The 5,470-nt window shown below is 44.5% G+C and overlaps 1 long non-coding RNA gene across 1 annotated transcript; it reads right to left on the bottom strand.

Annotated features, from left to right (window-relative positions):
* Positions 1 to 1,094: 1,094 nt before the first annotated feature.
* Positions 1,095 to 5,117, bottom strand: LOC106957539 (uncharacterized). Its single transcript, XR_001426972.1, has 3 exons — positions 3,295 to 5,117; positions 2,273 to 2,459; positions 1,095 to 1,293 (listed from the first exon to the last, which is right to left on the bottom strand). It is a non-coding gene; the product is annotated as an uncharacterized LOC106957539 (long non-coding RNA).
* Positions 5,118 to 5,470: the final 353 nt, after the last annotated feature.

Genomic DNA, 5,470 nt, shown 5'->3' with positions numbered 1-5,470 from the left:
AACCAGGTGAATCAGGTGAACCAGGTGAATCTGGTGAACCAGGTGAATCAGGTGAATCTGGTGAATCAGGTGAACCAGGTGAATCAGGTGAACCAGGTGAATCTGGTGAACCAGGTGAACCAGGTGAATCTGTCGTCATCGCTGTTTCTCCTGATCTGTTTAAACGTCAAAAGGAAAAAGGAGGAGTTTCTTTTTCCATTTTAAATTAAACATTTTTTTCATTTCTGGGCTTGAATCTCAAATTAAAATGAAACAGATCAATTTTAAGCAGGAGTGAAATTTTATTCATGAACCAGCTGTTCAAATATTAAATTACAGAATGTTTTATTATAAACCCATGAAATGCAGAGCGGTGATTCATCATCAGCAGATCTACGGGGCTAACCAGAGGTTTTCCTCGACTGAACGTTTCCCGTCCGGTTTTCCAGAGAGCAGCTTAGTTCCCGCTAACGGAGCGAGTCGCAGCGGGACAGATTTAATCTGGAATCTGATCTGATCCCAGATGGATCTGCAGATTACCAACCAATTGCCACTCCTTCCAACAGCAGAAGCACATTAAAAGGGACATTTACATCTCGTTTCTGCTGTTCCTCACCAATCTATGGAAGCCCTGAAAGGACAAGAATTAAAAGAATAATATTTTTGAAGGCCCCTTTTTTAAAGTCTGACCAAATTTTCTTTGTCTCTTGACTTTAAGTCATGTGCAGCTGAAAAAAAATAGATCAAAACTTTTTTTCTCCTAAAAACTTCGATCAAATGTGTTTTTTTTAATCAAACATTTGTGATAAAAAAAAATATTCTACAGCAACCAGCAGAGTGGAAAAGAAAAAAGTTCTCTTCATTTTTCTTTGTCTCACTTGAATCCCACAGAGCTAATGAAAAACACGTTTCATTTTTCTAAGTCTAAAATCTTTTTTTTACGTTTAAGCAAATACATTCTGTCAGTTATTTTTTCCATCTCATTCAACAGAAAAAAACAATAATTTATTTGCTCAAGTGAGAAAAACAATGTTAGCAAAAAAAATATTTTATTTTTGTGTGTTCAAAAGAGAAAAAAATTACAAAATGGGTATTTTATTTATTCAGGAAAAAATACTTAAAAGAATATTTTGTTGGTTGCTTCCTGTAAAAATAAAAGAAATATTTTTTTTTGTCCGAAAATTGATCACAATTTTCTTATGCTCCCCTATAGGCACTTCAGGTCTTCCGTAGAATTCATCCATTTACTTTACTCTCTGTTGCAGCTCGTTGCCCCAAACTGGAGTCGCTGCTCCACCTGAACCTGAACATGTTCTGGACCCAAACAAGACGGATCAGAACCGGGCCGTGTTCTGGACCCAAAAGGATCAGAACCGGGCCGAGTTATTTTGGGCTGCAGAGGACAGATTGGATTAAAGCCGGATTAATCCCTGCTGAATTTGTGTCATTCCTCCAAGCGACACTAAATCCAAATCAAATTACAGAACCGAACCACTGCTGCCACGGCGACCACCATCACCTTCATCACCATCATCATCATCAGCGCCCCTCAGGCCATCGTGCTGCTCCTCTCCAGCTGTGTCTGATGCCAGGCGCCTAATTGGATCTGACGGGTTCTGGACCCGGCACAGGATCGTTACATGGGGGCATCTCCGGGTCGGCCAGCACAAACAGAACCAACCGGACCCGGACCTCCACCAGCTGCTGCTGCTCTGCCCCACCTGGCAGTTTTTCATGTTTACGTTCATTCATGGTTGAATTTGCATGTGATTACGTTTCCTTTGGCAGTGGGATTAATCCGGTTGATTCCAGGATCTGGGATTAATCCATCACTTCCAATCAGAAATCAGGTGTTGATGAAACGGAGCTTCAGTGTCATGGATTTAAAGAAGACGTGTGAATCATGAACCAACGTCCTGAAATGTTTCAGAAATCCTCGTTTCCCAACATGCCGAATCCGTTTAGACGGTTAGAAACTGGATCACCTGAAATCGCCTCCGTGTGGGCGGGGCAAGCCCCCACACGGAGGACGTGCTGGTTGTTTTGAAGGATTCTGATTGGCTGACAGGTTTTAGCTGTCCCTACACTGCCCCCTATGGGTTCGGCATGTTTATAACAACAATCAGTGGCAAAATTCAGCAGGTTTGTGCGGTCAGGTGTGGAAGAGATTATTTCATAGAAACAAATATCTGGTTTATCGTCGTTTTAAAGAGACTGGCTACGTGTGAACACGGCTTCACTTCCATGCTGTACGCTCTCTTTACCTCTTCCTCACCTCTTCCTCCTCTCTTACCTGCTCAGATCATTCCTCCCATCAGGTGTCCAACCAGCCTTAGAAAACCTCTGAATCACTTCCAGTCTGCAGCGCTGCGCCGCTTGAAGGCTGAGAGGAAACCCAGAGGGACGCAGCGAGGAAGATGAGGAGTCCAGTCTGCAGACAGTGCTGTCATGTCTGTGCTGTTCTACAAGCCTGGGATCTCCTGAGCAGACAGACAACAGGAGGATGAAGCGGTAAGAAGAAACTCTGACAGCAGGAAGTGAAGACAAATGCTTTCCTGGACTGAAGAACAAAAAGCTGACAGAGGCTCAGAGAAGACAGGAAATAAGACGTGTTGGGTCCAGTCAAAGTGTTTGTCTGGGGGCGGCTCAGCTGATCTCTGGGGGAGCGAGGGCGGGAAAGATCAACGATGAGGAATAAATAAGAGAAGAAGACAGAAACAGTGGAGCTGCAGGGAGAAAGAAAAGATGGAGGAGAAGGAAATGTTTCTGTGATCCGGTCTGACAGAACCGAACCGCCAGAGCCAGGACCGGAACGACTCGTCACGATTGAACGATTCATCACTGTGAATCGGATTAACTAGTTTAGCAGCGTTGAAACGATTAATCGATTCATCAGGCTCAGCTGATAAACCCGTCAGAGCCGAAGTTTGTCTCCTGGATTCAGGCTTTAATGTTAAGAACCTTTTAACCTCCAAATGATTCACGTTTGGTTTTCATCTGGAATGTTTTTCTGTTTTCATCTGGAATGTTTTTCTGTTTTCATCTGGAATCTGCTCAGACGTCTGGAACCCGAAGCAGAGATCCTGACATGATCAGATTAGAATCAGAACAAATCCAGAAACCTGCAGTAATCCTGCAGAGCGCGGCTGCATCTCCTGCTGCTGCAGGTAGAAACAATACAGCTTATGAATAATACAGGAGCCTGAAGGCAGAGGAAGAGGAGGAGGGATGAAGGTGCCCAGAGATCAGAAACCCTCTGGGTTCTTCACCATCCTCTTCCTCATCCCATTCACATGTTTATATCAGCAGCTGCACCTTGGTGGAAATCCATGCATGGAGGTTTAGAGCCACATGAGCTTATTTTTATCTTCTGAGACTCGCCCCGTTGCCACGGCATCCCTCCGGTTCCCGTCCCTTCTCCACGCTGCAGTAACGGGATTGCAGCGCTGCGAGTTCACGCAGAGGCCAGCCAGTCTGGAGGACGAAAAGTTTCAGCTCAGTTTGCAGAAAGTTGGAGCGATTTGACTCAGCCTGCAGAAACGGCGCAGAAAAATAAAATCTGATGAGAGAGAGGGGTGGGGGCTGCAGCAGGACGGGATGACGCAACACTAAGCCTTGCTCAAAAAGCGCAGTGAGGAACTCACTGCTGCAGAGTCACCTGCTAAATATTTAGCTAACAAAATAAACATCCAGCTGCTAAACATCTGCATCAACGGTAAAACTGCATGTTTTGTTTTCAGCTAAAACTTTGGGAACAAAACCAAAAACATGTCACCTGAGCAACAACTGGACCAATCCAGCTGCAGCAGGACATTCTGATCCAACATTAAAATCAACAGCAGCTTTTAGCTGTGGTGAGCACAGCTAGCCAAAAGGCTAGCGCCGATAGCCACTAGTCCACAAACCAGAAATCTTAAGTTCTGCTGACGCTAAACCACGAAACATCTTAAAAATTAGTAGAAGTTAACGCTAAACTGCAAAACACTTTAAAAACACTTAGCGGCAGTGAATTTTAAACTGCTAAACAGATTAAAAACTAGCAGGAGCTAGCTAGCTTTCCATGCTGCAGCAGGAAGTGGTTCTCCTGGAGGTTTCCATGCTGCTGCAGCAGGAAGTGGTTCTCCTGGAGGTTTCCATGCTGCTGCAGCAGGAAGTGGTTCTCCTGGATGTTTCCATGCTGCAGCAGGACATGGACAGATACAGATTAGCGCTGAGCTTCGTCTCTGGTTCCTGATGTTCTGGGTTCTGTTTCCATGTCAGTTGCACAGGAAATGCTTTAAGGCCTCACCACAGGGAAGATCTGCCTGCAGCAACATGTCTGGTGTGTGTGTGTGTGTGTGTGTGTGTGTGTGTGTGTGTTCTCTACCCCCACAGCAGCAGTTGGAAGTGAAACTCAGAATATATTCAGATTATCGATCGTCTGGCTCTCAGTGGGAGTTTCGTCTGATGGAGGTAAAGAAACGTCATCTGATCTAAAAACGTCTCCAGAATCCTGGTGAAGTTACATCCTCCTCCACAACCTGCAGAAACTCTAATAAAACCATAAATCATAGCCACAGACAAACAGATTTTCATCACTTTTCTAATAAACCGCTCTAAATGTAGAAGCGGTGATTTCTCAGGAGGAATCTGCTCAAACATGAAGCCATTAAGTAATAATTAGGTCCATCATGAATCAACTGATTTCCTGCTGATTAACCAAAACCAACAGAAAATGAAACATGAGCTGCAGCCTGCTTATCACTCATCACCAGGAGAGCTCTCCAGCTGTAATCACCAGGCTGTTTGCTGTCTCCACATGCAGGAGGGCAAAGAGCCGCTCCTGGTGGCGCTATTTAGGGAAAATTATTATAATTTCTGCAATTTTCTGAAAATTTCCCCCAGTAAAGGTTATTCACGAAGCATTCAGGCATTACAGGGGCAGCGTTATGATTTCTAGTCACAATGTCCCATTTTATAGCACAATGAAGTAACTGTGTTACCTTCAGGTGTTATAAAATGATCTATATACCAAATATGACCTAAAAAAAATTAAATTCCTGATTTAACGCCTTGACACTGGGTGTCTGCCTCTTCAAGAAGCTCCGCCTCCAGGAAGTCATTCAACATGGCTCCTCTGTTAACCCTTTAATGTTTTCACCAGCGTCGCTCTGAGCAGCAGCTCCTATAACGAGCTCAGCAGATGTTTGCTAATTGCTGCTGGCTAGTCTGAAGGAGCCGAGTTGCAGAGGAGGGCTGCAGCTCTGAGGAGGAGCTGCGCCTTGAGGGCGGGGCTAAGTCCCCCCAGGCGTTTTACCCAGCTGAACGGTTACCATGGAGATTAAAGGATTTGTCCAACATGGAGGATCAGAGTCAGCTGTGATGTAACTTTATTCATAATGTTTTATTTTTTGTTTACTCAGAACAGTTTAAAACCGTTTGGAAAGTTAAGAAAGCAGCAAAGGTCAAAGTTCATCCAGCGTAAATAATGGAAGCCAGTCAGGTCGTCCCA

The sequence above is a fragment of the Poecilia latipinna genome, unplaced genomic scaffold (assembly GCF_001443285.1).
Source record: "Poecilia latipinna isolate Pla-1442-1.1 unplaced genomic scaffold, P_latipinna-1.0 Scaffold913, whole genome shotgun sequence".
Lineage (NCBI taxonomy): Eukaryota > Metazoa > Chordata > Actinopteri > Cyprinodontiformes > Poeciliidae > Poecilia > Poecilia latipinna.
Note: the sequence above shows the minus strand (reverse complement) of the source record. Positions and strands in the feature narration are given on the sequence as shown.